Raw genomic sequence first — 16,644 nt, 5'->3', positions numbered from 1 at the left:
TAGGGGCCCCCTGCCATTAATGGTGCCTCAGTGACTATTTTATTTTTTATATATATAAAAAATGTATATAAAATAAAATAGTGATGGTCATTGAGGAACCATTAATGGCAGGGGGCCCCTAATAAATGCTGCTGGGGGTTTTTTGGAAGTGCTGCTGGGCTATATAGTGAACTCAGGGATTGGGCACCCTACTTTGCAAAATGCTTATATAGTTTCAGCTGTCCATTCTATATTACCTGTTTTACTATATATATATATAGTTTCTCTGTGGAGGATGCACAATCCTTGAGAACTCCTAGTATTCCAAGTCCATGAAATGGAAAAGGGTAAAACAGTTGCTCCTATACACCTCCAGTCTGGTTTAAGGTATTACTGCTCTACAAATAGTATGAGAAAATAAGCTTCCTGCTGCAGTCATTCCCTGGCAAAAAGTTGCTCCCTTCTCCACAGAGGCTTCCAGCAGAATTCAGCTCTGTGGGCCCAAACTCTCAATTCTTATCAGCAACTTGGATAGGCAAGCCAGCAATTATAGCTTATTGTTCTCTTAAGGTTGGATCTCAGAGAATCTACCCACAACAGTCAATATACCTTATTGTAAACATCCGTACCTACAATATCCACACTAACATTACCCAAATATAATACTCACATCTACATTAACTCCTATTACCAAACCATAAATAATGAAGACAGAACTGATAAATTTCCTGCCATTGTCACTCCCTGGCAGGAAGTTGCTCCCCTCTTCACAGAGGCTTCTATGAACTATTATGGACTCCCCTGTACATAGAGAAGTGGGTTGCTACCATTGTATTTCCTCCACTAGGCACATATGGTCCGCCCATCATGACTGCCAAATACCACCATTTTCCCACTGAACACGTTCAAGAAGGTCTCATTGATCTTCCTAAGATGGGTACAGTATCTGCCCATCACTCCACTGGGTGTTCTGCATTTTGAAAAGTGCCCTCCAACAGTACAAAAGGTGAGGTTACACTTCATTCAGCAAATCCAGGCTCTAGCTTCTAACAGACCAGTGTGGATATGAAACTTTTAGTTCAGACTGTTTTTCTCTGCAAATCCTTCCATCTGAAATAAACTAGGGAAACATGCATGCCAGAAGGGTGTTTGTGCCTGAAAACTGGCAAAGAACATTTTTTTTCCAATTTAGTTGGTCTAATAAAATAAATCACATTTACCCAAAGAACTTTGTCTGCCTATGTCCTTAGACCAACATGACTACAGCCAGCAACACTTCCAACTATCACAACATTTTGGAAAGAAAAAGCTACTTCCCAAGGTTACTAAGACCCAAACCCTGCAAGACTTACAAGTGCCAAGCTGTAACCTTAAACTGTCAAATGATATGGAATCCAATATAGATCACAGAGTCTGGTGCAAGGGGGTGACTGTGAGTTATGCCATTATGCGAACTATGCAGTCAGGCCTTTTGCAGCCTCTAAAATTTGAATTTGTTTCCAACTGTATTTCTATTTAGAAAGCACTGAGATAATACAGTCTAGTGACAAATACATTATGCTGCTGCTTTCTGAGCATCCCAAAGATAATAGGAGTCTAGTAGGAATCATCAATAGTAAAACTAAAGATGGCAGAAACTCCCTTTAAAGTTAAGTGGGTTGCTTTGGAGCCAGAGTTGCAGCTGGTGTAAGAATTAACATGGTTCCAGACTACAGTGGATGAACTAGGCCCTGGTCTTGAGGACCTTATCATTCGTTCCTAACACAAACCCTTTGTGCTGCCCCACAGATTATAACCAGGCTGGGTAAAATGATGTAAAGAAGTCAGGTTCAACCCCAGTTAATGTAAGATAGACCTCTGCACTTATTCTCTAGACGAGAGTCCCAAAAGGAAGGGTCATGACACACTAGTGTGCAACAACAACAACAGAAGTGTGCCATGAAAAATTGGCTACATGGAGCCCCAGCCACACTGGCCCCACGCAGCTGTGTCTCTGGTCCTGGCAGTGCCAGCCCGATGAACCAGTGAATGCCACTAATTTTAATCCAGAAAAAGTGTGCCCCAGGTATCAAAAGTTTGAGAAACACTGCTATAGACTTCCAAACACTACTACTGATATCTTCCCTTGGAGAGTTTGGGAAAGTAACCTCTGTCTTGTGAGAAAGTATCCTCTCTCTTGTGTGCCTCATTTCCCCCTCTTGAAAACTCTTTGTAGATCACTTTGAGAGTAACTGATGAGGGGTGATGTATCAAACTTAAGTATTATTGTCACTAAAATGTCTTTTAAGATTAGGGTAGATGGATACAGTTTATTTTAAAGTTTCTGCTTTAAGTCGGCCATATATTTTAATAGAAGCATTACCCATTTTTATAGAAACACTTGACTTTTCTGTTAATCACACAGGATGCATTTGCTCTTGACTAATTTTTTTGGTGATGTAATAGTTTATTTCCTTTTCACCATTCTAAATGTAATTATTGCCAGACTTGTGAGCAATAAACTGAAGGAATATATTGATGCAAATGATGAGCCAGAATAATTATTAATTTGCAATTTAAACTTCTTAGCAGAAGTTATTTGCTCTAAATACTGGGCGACTTCAAATGCTGAGAAAGACTGGTATTGTACATCACTTAAATAATACACTGCAGACAATTTTGACTATAAATAGAAGAACCAACAGTTGACAATATTTCTACCTAGTAAGACAGGGGCAGCGGACTGTAGCATGAGTGCCAAAAGTGGCATGGGCAGCCCCTGTGTGCATGGCACATGGCAAAGCAAAGCACAGTCAGGCAGCAAAGTGGCAGAAAGGGCAGGGAGCAGAAAGCAGAGCAGCGAACAGGTAGGAAGCAAAAAGCAGAATCTCAGATTGGATAGAGGAAGGAGTTTGGAGTGGAACTCAGTGAGGATACAGGAGTAATTTGTGGCACACTTTCTAAAAAAGGTCATTCCTACTATGATAACAGACATAAATTTTCCAGTGTTAGCAGAAGACATACTATTTCAGAATTTAACATGTAGCACTAACTTCCATTTCGGACTTTTAAATCATGCATAAGGGTGAACAATCTTTTGCGTGAAGATACCTCCAGTTCCCTGTTTTGTTTTGGGTTTTTTAAAATTAAAAATATGATACTTTGTTTTAATATAACAAAAGTGCTGTGAAATAGCATAAAGATAAGCAGGTCACAAGATTTTCTTTCATAAAGAATGGTATAAAAATGTGTCTCTCTAAAGGTCCAGTGATCAACCTACTTTCAGGAGTTCGTGATGAGATTTTAAATCAATGGCCCCATAATGTAGCTGAGTTTTAATGTTAGAGATTCCTGTAATAGTTTCTAATTGCTTACTTTTAACCAAGTCTTGACTATACATGTTAGGAATCAATTTATAAGGCTCTCTAGGGCTGCAGAGCAATTCTCAAATAAGCAGACACTCTGTCAGTCAACTTCCTTACATATTGTTTGAAGCGCTGTAAGCCACTTTTCTTTTTCCTTTCATACTAAATATAAGAAGTTGATACATACCAAAAAAAGAAAACAAAAAGAAGAAAAGCTAAATGAAAATAATTAAGGCAGGCATTGCACTGGAGTCAAAATCTAATTTTTACTCCAAGCTTTGCCATTAAAAATGTGAGATCTTAATCAGTTCTGTGTGCTCACTTTCCTCATGAGAAATATAAAAATAAATATTCTTACTTTCCATTGTAGTGTTCTGAGATCTGCAGATAAAAAGCATCAAAGAAGAGTTAAATATTATTAATTTGATTTTTACCAGCTCAATCACACGCCAGGATTTTATTTATTTACATACATACACTGCAGTTGGCAAAAGGGATTGATTTTAATATCAAGCAATGCCAAAGCACATAATTTGTATTTGAAAAGAAGGTGAAAGCATACCAAAGGTGACTAGATTTTTGGAAAATATGCCCTGGAAAGCTTATAAACTAAATAAATAAGACAGACAAGGGAAATTGGGACTAGGAAAATATGGCTCACAAAATCTAAGTGAACGTAATCCTTGACTATCTTTTTATACAAGTCTTAAAGTTTGTCTATAGAACCGCCCACCTAAGGGTGACCAAGGAAGTATTTACTAGGGCTATGCAAAGTTTCAGTAGCCGATTTGATTCACAGGTGATTCGGCAGTCGAATGTCTGAATCTGAATCAAATTGGGAGACCCAATAAGCTCTCTGAATTGAATCAGAAGCCTCTGAACTGATTCAGAGAGATTCAGAGATTTGGCCATAGGTACAGGCTGCACTAGGCAGTGCTGGCGGGAGCAGCTGGGGGAGCAGCTGGATGAGCCCTGGCTTGAGCCAGCAGCTCTGGGAGAAGCTGCGGTTTGTCTGGCTGCTCCCCTGGCTGCCCCCCTGCCAGGGTGAGGCAGGAAGTGCTGGCAGCCCCGAGAGAAGCCATGGGGGCTGAGGGGAATGATCGGGGGCTGGGGGAACCAAAAGGGGCTTCTCCCCAGCTCACAGTTCAATTCCCCAGCTCCTGGTTCAATCCTCCAGCTCCCAATCATTCCCCACGGCTTCTCCCAGGGCTGCCAGCACTGCCTGCCTCAACCCAGTGGGGGGGAAGTTGGGGGAGCAGCTGGATGACCCGTGGTTTCTCCCGGAGCTGCCGGCTCAAGCTGGGGCTTGTGCAGCTACTTCCCCAATTGCTTTCACTGGCACTTCCTGCCTGCATAGTCTGTGGCCAAATAAGATTTGGCACTAAATATCTTTGGATTCAGGGCTGAATCAAATCAGGACAGTGATTTGAATCACCAAATTGAATCACTGTCCCACCGAATCCAAAGCAAATATTTTCCGCTTCCACAGGCCTAGTATTTACCTTATTGTGTTTTGTTGCAACTTGCAATATTTTCATATTCTAGGAATGTGACATTAAGTGAGGAAGCTTTTTACTACATGATTCTCCTCCTGAATGTTTACCACAATAAGTATGATTCGGAGATACATGCAGAGCCAGCAATGAAATGAATTGGCAACATCTATTACCCAGGTGAAGTGGTAGAAACCATGGGCCAAACTCCTGATCCTTAGCCATTCATATTATAGACATCAAAATTGAGAGGTGTGGTTGTCGCTTCAGTACAAAGTCCTGAAACATGCTTCTTTAGAGACCCACTAATACTTTATCAAAAACTTTCAAGCATTTCCCATTTCATTCTACAATTCTATTTTCCTTCAGATAAAACCCCCGCCATACTTGTGTTTGTTCTCTAATGTCCTCCCCCTTCCCAATTAGAAGGTGTATTTGCATTGAAACAATCTCTTTTTCTTCTTCATTCATTTGATCAGCTGCTTATCCCTCACCTGGAGGCATAATCCCTTGTCTATAGCTTCATAATCTTCTCCACTGCTAAAAGGATTAGCGATCCAGGTGAAGCATAAACAGCAGGAGCAGATCATATAGGAAACAAATGATATCTCCACCTCTGTTATGCCTCTTTCCTTAGTGATTAAAATAAAATAAAATAAGTTAGGAGAAACCCAGTCCAGGTACAAAAGAAAAAAAATGTCCAACACTGAACTTCTCTAATGAGTAACTGCAGAACCAAAATTGTATAAAGCAGCAAAAAAGTGGAAATTTCACTTTAAAAAAATGGAATAAGATTGGATTCCAAATGCTTTAATACATTACTTTAGTAATTCTTTTTTTCTTATTACAAATACCTCTAAAATGAGTATCCCATCCTGGGCTTCCTAAAGAGCAAGAAAACAAGGTGTGGCATACAAAGTTACATATAGTCCTTCCTTCTAGATCTAGCTTTCTTCAGGTAATAGCTCATCATATTTTCCTTTATAAACTCACAGGGCACACTGTTGCATCTGTCTATTTAAAATACAGCACCCCTAGTGAAAAAAGCACAAGTTTGCCACAACCCTCAATCATGCTAGACATTATGATTGCACATACATATTGGAGGGGGGATTGGAAGGACTGAAGGTGGACTTCAGGAGGATGGACTGAATCAGACCTTTTGGTGTGTGAGAAGCCTTTGTACAATCTCACAAATGCTTCAGAACTGTGAAGTCTAATCTATCTGATAAGTATCCTTATGGCAGGTTCTCTTTTACTTGATGCTAAAATCATATTTTTTTATTCACTGTTCGACTGCCCACCTCACAGCCAGTAATCTGACATTAAACACTATTAAGTGTATTGCACTGCTGGATTGATTTTGGTTGGTTAATAATTGTGTTAAAATATTTAAGCCAAATATACATGAAACTTTAGAAAATCTTTCAGAGAGAGACTGTGGGACAAGTGATACTGAACACAGCAATGACATCTGCAAGTCGTTTATGGGGGCAGGGGCATTATTTTTCAATGGTGGCTATTTGCAGAAATCAGATTGGCTCAATCTAAATCTCGCAGAAGCTTCTTGAAGCTGCTACAATTACAAAGAAACAAATAAAATGAAATTACATATGACACCGTATTAAATCATTGTGATATTTTGCCCTTCCTTTCAAATCACCAGGTGTTAGTCCTACCACCATTTTTATTAGTCAAAGGGAAAGTCACCACTATGATGCTAATGGGTGATAGAGCAGTTTCTCCCTATCCATGCCCAAGAAGCTAATCTTCAGGTTCATAAATCAGTAGACTAGATTTCACCAAATCAGCATAAGCAAAGGAATGCTATGTAATACAGTGACACAAAGTCCTACTTCAAAACTTTCAGGTGCTGCCAGAATTTGGGATCAAATACATAATGAGTTAATAGCTTAAATGGCCTGATCCAGTCCCCTGTGAACTTTTCCTGATATCATAAAACCCCCAAAAGTTACTAGTCAAGAAAGCCCAGCTGAGGGGGCAATAGGATTATAAACAGGATAACTGAACTTTTGCTAAGTACAGATGTTCAGGGAGGTTGGGGAAGGTTAGATCATGTTAAAAATGGCCACCCAATCTAATTTAGTTTGTTCAGGTGTGGGCCTCACACTTAGATCCCTAGATAGGTTGATAGCATGAACTGTACAGAAACTCCAGGAAGGTTTGATCAGTTTAAATGTGGCCAACCCAATCCAAGTGGACCCTATCCAAGGTACTCTAAGTTAGGTTGGGTTGGCAATTTTAGACCAATCTAACTTTCCTAAACTTCTGTACAGTTCCTAGTGCAGCCCCTGGGCTGGGAAGGCCCAGCTGCTGGCCCAGTCCTAGGGCTGCACTTCTCCTATGTGCACCCCTGGCACTGAGCAACTTTTAGCTCCCCAGTCCTATATGACCCCTGCCCCCAAAGACCAGCCAGATCCTCTGAATCCCCCATCCCCTGGTGCCAGTTTGCTCAGTGTTTACCTATGCTACGAGCCAAAGAAATAAGTTCCACTGGAGGGAGGGGCTGGAGAGATGGGGGTATAGGTTTACTGGCAGAGGTGAGGGGGCTAAAAATGGCCCCTGGTTCCCCCAAGCCCCTCCCCCATGGACTTTTGGAGCCTCCCTGATCCCACCAAACCCTCCCAGACCTCATTAATCCCTTATGGACCACTCCTGCTCTCCCAATCCCCACTGTGGATGCCACCTGCACCCCCATTCCCTCTCCCCGATCCATCCTGTGAATCCTGCCTGCTCTTCAAGCTCCCCCACAGACCCCACTAACCCCACTCCAGTCCCTCCATGGATGCCATCTGTCCCCTTGATTCCTCCATTGTCTCCACCTACCCCTGATTCCCCTGCAGACCCCACCAAACCCCCAAACCTGCTTGCCCCCCCATACTCCCAATTCCCCTGCAAGCCCCACCAGCCTGACTCACCTTAAATCAGTTGCTTATTTTAAACTCAATCTAACCTCTCTGTAACCTACCTGAAAGTCTGTACTAAGCCTTTGTGTCTGAGCTGGAAGTACATGTCTGCTTGTATCATGAGAAGTCAACTTTCCAATTTAATTCTTATTAAAACCTTTAAAAAGCTTGAAACTCAAAATCATGGGAAAATCCCCAAACTATCTGGCTGTCCTATGAACTACACTGTCAAAGACAATTCCTGGTATCTGAGTGGGATATACTGAGAGACCCAGAGACAACCTACTGTCTGGGCACCTTACAGTGGGATATATTGGGAAGAGGATGACAGCTAGGGAAGTGAGACTCAATAATGTTAGGTAGATGAGGAAAGCGGTTAGAAAATGTGGCAAGAAATTTCTCGCCTTACACGCAACCTGCGATTCAATAACTTGGAGGTAAAACCTGGTACAAAGGGGCTACCTTTGTAATGTGGAAGTTCTTGCTATAAACATGGTATTAGTGATCTATCATATGTACTGGGCTGCCTCTGAGCACATGAGGGAATTTAGTATGACCTATATGGCTTGACTAGGCTATGGGACAAATCGCTTTTCTTTCTTTGCAACTTCCCTGAAGCCGTGATTAACCTAAGCATTTGAGCTGGATCCCTGTCTATTTGGGAAACAAACACCTGGCGGCAGGGACTCTCAACTTGGAGACTCATTGCTCCCTCTTTAATCTACAGTAGTCCAAATCTATTGACATTTAGAGTATGCTTCAAAGCCCATCTCCTCTGAAGGCTGAGCAGAGAGGGATGGGATCAGTTGATGAAGGAGGGTGGTTTTCCTCCTCCTTGCATTTTTATGTTTATTACTTTGATCATAATATATAGCAGAAGTGCCCAGCATCCTAGATAGATGTCTTTTAATGTTTTATATAAATCTAAGCAAACAAACATTTGAGGGAATTAGGGGAGCATCAACAATAATAACTCAGCAATGGGAGGAACTGATTAATGAGGTAGGATGAAAAGAACTGAAGATGTATTGCCTAGCAAAGGAATGACTAAAGAGCAGTGGGTAGAGGAGATGGTAGTTGTGTGCTGATGAACTAGTCTACAAAGATTTGAAGGGTTTAAGAAACAAAAAAGGAAAAGATATTATTTAAGGTGGTCAGAATAAAATTTAAAAGACCACTAACAAAATCTTGTAGTTGCTTTAGAAAAGGCATACATTGAATTTTAAAAGTTTCTTAGGTGTTTAATCAGAACAAACACCTAAGAAAGGGCTATCTTCTGTAGGGCCCTTATATATAAGAAATACTGCAAAGTAAGGGCAGCAAAATGTTTCAACATTTTATACATTATATTCCAGTTAACAGTATTTCTTCAAAATTAAATTGAATTTCTGCTAACATTAAGCCAATCAGGTATTAAAGAAGGTATATATTAAAACATTCAAACTAATATTTTTATTTTATAGTTTTATAAACTAAGTCTTTGAAGGTGGGGCCCCTGTAAAGTGCCTGAAGCCAGGCATGCAGGAGAAAATGTTGTCAGGAATTCAAAGGTTAAAATGTGATTCTGTCACTATTTAACATGAAACAGTTAACTAATATGCAGGGTTTTGAATAGAGACTTTTGTTGGTTTAGTCCATGGCAAACACACTGGAAAATTCATAGCAGAAGTAGGAAAGGCAAGGGCGCGGGAGGCAGGGGAGGGAAATTGCAGCTGAAGCAAATGATATTGCAGCTGAATGGTGATAGAATGAGAAACTCATAAAAAATATTAGTGTCTTTTCCAGCGAGACAGGATGCTCAGTAAGAATTTGTTATTCGGTCCTCAGTGGGGAAGAAAGGGTTAGCTTTCTTTTTTCACTTAATTTGGTCACTTTCTTGCTTTTCACAAAAACAGACAGGCAAAAGGGGAAGAGAGACAGAATAGGGAAAAAGTGGGGTAAATGCAGTTTCTGTTCATGTTCTCAGGATAACAGGCAGCTGGTCTGTCATGGATGGATGCTTTGCCTTGGCAAGTCAGCTACAACTCTGTCACTCTGGACCCTGGATAGCTTCCCAGGGCTGTGACATCAGCTGTCTAGTCTGGTTGGATCCTTATCCTTCACTGGTCATTGTCAGGGAGGGAAAAACTGTATGAGCCATCTCAAATCATTCTGCTGTCGCCATGTGATGCTACTGATATCAGGATCAGGCAAAAAGTTCACAGAGAGAAAAAAAAACAGGAAGGGCCAAAGAAGCATGGAAGGAGAGAGGAAAATAAAGCAAATCTGTGCTGTTGGGATTCTTCCAGGGTTTTGGTGAAGATCAGGCATCCTGATTAAATGTCCCAATCTGGAAATCCTGAAGGTCACTAAAATACAGTTTCTCTGGAACAAATAAAACATTTGCCTACTTACCTTTCTCCAGGAAATCCCCAAAAGTTTGTTCCACCTTATTGGTCTCCAAAGTGTCCCTCTGTAAAACCCCCAAAATAGACCATCTTCTCATTTGTTTCCACTTCTACCTGATTTCTGATTTATCATTTTTCACCCATTAACTTCTGATTTTATTCTCTCTCTCTCTCTCTTTTGTCATATCCCAAACACTCCTTGAATTCAATTAAACACTCTTCCTTTTTGGACTCATCTGGTCTGTCTTCTTTGAGTAACCCTTAAATCAACATTGTTCAAGACTAGTGTAACATCTTATGAACTACAGATACACACAAGATAGATCAGTACTGGGACTGGTTGGAATATTTCATTTGTTTATTTCAAATCTTATTTTCCTTGTGCCTCTGTAAAGTATTCTGATCCATCTTCTTAAGATGGCATTCATAAAACTATTGAAGCAATATTCTGATGCAGCTATATTACTTAATAAAATACATGTACACTGAAGAGATAGGTAATTATGGTTAGCAGAGCTTGACAATACATATGGTTCTTCTGATATTACTGCTTACATTACAAATGAGATAAGAATATGTATTTAAGATGTACTGTTAGTCTTTAATAACACTGATAAGATTACACAAAGACTAATCTTCTTGTACCAGCAATTTAGGGATAGATATGTGTTTGTATTAAAATGGACTGTAGTGGTTATATCCGTAAAAAATAACACAAAGCAAAAAACTTAAACAGCGAGGAAAGCATAGGATGACTATTCAAAAGCCTGTTTCAGCAAGGTAGTATTTCACAGATTAATGCATCTCAAAGGAAGTGGTTGAAGCCTCAACCGTGCCCCACTTTAAAGACTGGGTAAAGCACTAGAAAAATATACTTTTGGGACCAGTGCTGTCCTAACAGGGTCATAGGATAGGTGAAGCAATCAATTTCTACCTCCTAAGACACAATCAGACCACTGGAAAGTTGGGTTTCCAGTTTCTCATGTGGAGGATATATAGCTTGTTAGCCAAAGCATTTTAAGTTTTTTTCCCTGAGCTTGGAAATGTTAAAATGAGTAGTCCATCAATCCAACCATCTCAAAGACATTACTGAAGCTAAAAAACCTTAGAAGACAGGGTAAAAAAATAAAAACAAATTAGTGTGGGAAGATGAGGTAAATCAAGCAGTGAATCCAAGAGTGAATTATCCAAATCACTTATTGTGAATGAATATTTTTCTACTTCAAGAGGAACCCATTAACTTCATTCCTTCTCACCCCCTTTTCACTCCTATACTTCAAGTAGCATGTTACAGAACTGGACTCACTAGGGTTTGAAATGTGTTTGAGTTCACTTTAAGGACCACACTACTTTTGAATATAATTTTTAAAAATACAAAAATCATGAGAGCATAGGAGAGTTTTCACTTAACAGAAATTAAGAAAAAAGAATTATTATAACTGATCAAGTGGAAAGTGATGCTGGAAATCAGCAGCCAGAATATCAATAGTATATGTCTGATCTAGTACTCAATGATACCAAGAGGACTGTTTTCAATGGCTTCTGCAACTGACATTCTGGCATCAGACATCAAAAAAGCATAAGGGAGTTACCTTTAAATGCAATTAAAGGTCCATGGGAGTTGTGTATGTACCTCAACCTGTTTGAAAACCTGGTGTCAGATTTTCATAGATTCATAGATGTTAGGGTCAGAAGGGACCTCAGTAGGTCATCAAGTCTGACCCCCTACCTTGGGCAGGAAAGAATGCTGGGTCAGATGACCCCAGTTAGGTGCTTGTGCAGTCTCCTCTTGAAGACCCCCAAAGTAGGGGAGAGCACCTCCTCCCTTGGAAGCCCGTTCCAGATTCTGGCAACCCTTACTGTGAAGAAGTTCTTTCTAATGTCTAACCTAAATCTGTTCTCTGTCAACTTGTGGCCATTGTTCCTAGTTACTCCAGGAGGTGCCTAATAAATATAGCATCTCCTATTCCCTGCTGCCCTCCCCTGATGAATTTATAGGCTGCCACAAGATCACCTCTCAGACTTCTCTTGCAAAGGCTGAAGAGATCTAGGTCTCTCAGTCTCTCCTCATAAGGCCTTGCCTGCAGACCTCTGACCATATGAGTGGCCTCCTCTGAACCCTCTCAAGATTCTCCGCATCCCTCCTGAAGTGCGGCACCCAAGACAGGATGCAGTACTCCAACCGCAGCCTGACCAGTGCCGCATAGAGGGGGAGCATCACCTCCCTGCACCTGTTTGTCATGCATCTGCTAATGCATGATAAAGTGCAGTTAGCTTAGTTGATCATTTCATTACATTGATGACTCATGTTCATATTGGAGTCAACTATGACTCCAAGATCCCTTTCTGCTGCTGAGAAGGTGATCCCCCAGCCTGTAAGTGTGTTGGTGGTTCTTTTTGCCCACCAAAAAGGTGCAGCACTTTGCACTTGTTTTTGTTGAACTGCATCCTATTTCATTCTGCCCATTTTTCCAACCTGTCCAGATCTGTCTACATCCATTCCCTATCCTTTGGTGTGTTAACTTTGTCACATAATTTGGTATCATCTGTGAACTTGGACAGGGTGCTCTCCACACCCCCATCCAAGGCACTGATGAAGACACGGAATAGCACTGGTCCAAGGACCAAGCCTTGCGAGACTCCACTGCCTACATCTTTCCAGATCAATATCGACCCATCCACCATCACTCTGGGTGTGACACCTAAGCCAATTTGCCACCCACCTGCCTGTGTAATCATGTACATCACAGCCTGTCAGTTTATTTATGAGAAGAGAATGAGATACTGTATCAAAGGCCTTCTTGAAGTCTAGGTAGATAACTTTTACCTTGATTCCTGTGTCTAAACATTTTGTGACCTGGTCATAAAAAGAAACAAGATTAGTCAGGCAGGATCTACCTGCAATGTCTCCACACTGATTTCCTTTCAGCATTATTTCCCCTGCTGGGCTCCACAAATGTGATCTTTAATGATTTTTTCCAGAGTTTTCCCAAGGATGGAGGTGAGACCAACTGGCCTATAGTTTCCTGGTTTGACCCCCCTCCCCTTCTTGAAAATAGGGACCTCATTGGCCCTTTTCCAGTCCTCTGGGACCTGACCAGAGCACCATGAGTGCTTGAACAGCCATACCAGTGGCTCTGCTATGGCACTGGCCAATTTCTTCAGCACCCTTGGAGGAAGTTTCTATAAACCTTTTAAAACAGCAATGCTTGTCTAGATATTGTAGTTTCAGTAGAGCTAAAACGTGTTTACAAATGATTTTTGTTTTTTGTGGTACCACTTAGAATCAAGGATTAGTACATCAACAACATACAGAATCAAAATCAACATTTCCTAACAATTATTCAGTTATCTATAATCAGGGCAAAATCAGCACCATACTTTTGCATCTATATTTAAGATGCTCGTGTCTGACACCTTAGAAGCATGAATTACACAAGTACAATGATTCAATTGATGTGCATCTAGAAACACCAGATTCACAGGGAAGCTTTTATCACTGTTTTCTTGACCTCTATATGAAGTTTCCCCAATGAAAATTATATCGGTGACAGATAAAATTCTCAGCACTTTGACTAAATTACAGTGCAAGATTCAGATCTTCCTGGATTTTGTTAAGCAATAAAACCTTAGTGTCAAATACAGTTTTTTGTGCTTAATACCCTATAGTCATAGTTTTCTTGGATACTGAGGCATGATGTGTTAGCTAGTTCACAGTAACAGGAAGTAATTGTTCCTTGATTTCCAGAAGTGATAGGCAGTGGAGTGGGGGATAAGAAAACTTAATCTTGCAGAAACAATGATTATCACTTAGATATCTGGAATGGTGGTGAATTTATTACAGTCAAGAGAAAATAAAATGAACCTCTTCCTAATTCCAGGAATAAAGAGTAGTAGTAGTAGTAGTAGTAGTAGTAGTAGTAGTAGTAGTAGTAGTAATGCAAAAAATAGTAATTAGAATGGAGATGAATCTCTTAAAAACAGCCAACTAGAGGGTTTAGTTTGGTTTGGTTTGGTTTTGTTCCAGCAGGTGGAGGCAATGGAGTTAATTCCTTTTATGTTATTTTTCATCCCAATGTAATCTCCCCTCCCTGCCCCTTACAGAAATTCAGAACTACAGGAAGCAGAGGATTGGAACAACAGGGCAGTATGTTGTTCACGTCACTACAATTCATTTTTACACTTGAAATATAGACATTGCATATACACACGACTGCATATATAAATTACATAAGGACCAATTCTGATTCTATAGTTAAAGCTTAACCAAATGTTTCACTTAAGGAGAGACTGGAAGAGAGACTTATCTTATACATATATCTACATGCACAATTATAGAGACATTCTCTCTCTCTCTTTTTGTTTTTTACTAGTAGGAAGCAGACATATCTTTTCTTCAGCTGTAAACAGGTCTTTTAACTCAGCCAACTCTACATAAAAAATTTAAAGGATTACCTTATTTATTAACAAACCACACTCACCTAATGGGGATTGACAAGAACCACTTCCACATAGTGTTCCCTGGTAATGTTTCTGATGGCCAAGACCTCCCAAATCAACAAAAACTCCAAAGCACACTGTAACTGGGCAAGGACAGCTCTGTTCCTTTGTTACAAAGTTGCAAGTATGGGAAGGGGGGAAGAGTCAGGTCAGGGACAGGGCAAAGTTAACTACTTAGTAAACACAGTTGGGAAGGGGATCACATCGGGCATGAGTGTTGACTGATTAGGAGCCAGCACCTATTTAAGTCCACGGCAGAGGGTTTTCCTTCACCCCCCGGGGCACGGTATGCAGAGATTCAGCAGAGATGCCAGAAGCAGCAAACCCAGCACTGGAACAGTTTGCTGATAAGACTGGCTGACCAGGTGGAGGTAACCACGGAGATGAGTGAAGCAAGGAGGTGAGGAAGAGAGGAGAAACTTACTGGCCGACAGAAGGTTCCACAGAGAAAGGATCCACTGGTACTGGCAAGAAAGAGAAAAAACAGTGGTACTGGAGTCGAGCTAACTGGCTCGGGGGAGTGGGCTGCAAAGTGGTGGAGGGTGAAAGGAAGACTGTGAGCTGTGAGAACAGCCGGGGTTCTCCACAACCTGTGAGGAATTCACTAATAAACCAATTTTCTTTTATCCCGCTTCTGGGGTGATTTACTACACCCTCTCTCATTGGGGAATTAACCTCTTATTCTTCCATCATTCCAAAGCATGGCAGGTGAGCCCCAGGGAGAGAGATTTTGTTATTCACCCCCACCCAGCCACACACACAAAGATAAAGATATGGACACCGTTTTAGTCATATAGAAGAACTCACCTTATTTCCCAGAAGTTAGCAATTAAAAAAAAAATCAAGCTGTTCATCTTAATGGATGAAACTAACAACAAAGAGTTTGGTTAAAAGCAGTGGTGTCCAATCTTTATGCCCTATAGTGTGGTTGAATGATGCCAGTTTACCCCATGGATGAGATTTGGTTCATAGGCATGAGCCAGTATGTAGGGTGGGTCTAGCTGGGTCCAAAAGCAGACACATGGCAATACCCACCTTGGGCCCTGAAGCAGTCATGCAGCAACTTCATTTTGCCTTCCCTAAACAAGGGACATGAATTATTTGGGGGTGTGCAGTATGTGAATGAATATGGTATATGTCTCAGCTGTGCACATTATTTTAGTAACAATGCAAGTCGTATTCCCTACTTTTGCTTAGAATGAGAGCAGTCTTTTGCATGCTGCTGAAAAGCATCTCACTCACCACTAGATACTCTGAACAAATAATTCTTATACAAATATTGGGGAGCCGGAGTCATTACATTCCCCTGGGTACACAGTTTTAAGGATAAAAGGGGTCAAGAAGAGCTGGTAGCTCCTAAGGATGTAATACAGATGCTCAACAAGAAGGTATTTCAACCCAGTGGAAAGATAAGACAAACTGCAGCAGAGTGATGTGGCTAAACAAGGAAGTTCTTTGGTACCTCAGAAACAAGAGAACTAGGTGGATGTAAGTCCCATCTACACATTACACTTCAGATGCAACTAACCAGTTAATCACATCTTAAGTGGTTACCTGGACACACACACATTCAGTTAATGGAGTGATAAAAAGAGGGATAAGCTACAAAGTTATCTCACAAAACATGTGGAATAACTTTGTAGCTACTTCGTATCATACCATTAATTGAACATGTGGCATGGGGACCCTGTGTCTGGGAGCCCCATCAGATGATTGAAGCTCCCAGCTGAGGGAGGCTCATGTGCACACCCGAGCCTGGGAGATCCCAGCTGATGCTGGCTCCCAGCTAGGGGAGCACATGCCCCTGCAGCTAGGAGCCCATCAGCTGACGGGGTTCCCAGCCCCGGGGGTACCCCATACACCTCCACAGCTGGGACAGTCTCAGTTGCAGTCTTGCAGCCACAGGGGTGCACACGGAACTCCTTTGGCTGGGATATCACATCAGTTGCAGTATCCCTGCTGATAGCCACCCCCGCCATCAGCTGAGGGGGGCTCCCACACATGGGAGCTTACT

This window comes from Alligator sinensis, unplaced genomic scaffold (genome assembly GCF_000455745.1).
Source record: "Alligator sinensis unplaced genomic scaffold, ASM45574v1 scaffold873_2, whole genome shotgun sequence".
Classification (NCBI taxonomy): Eukaryota; Metazoa; Chordata; order Crocodylia; family Alligatoridae; genus Alligator; species Alligator sinensis.
This window is presented reverse-complemented; position numbering follows the sequence as displayed.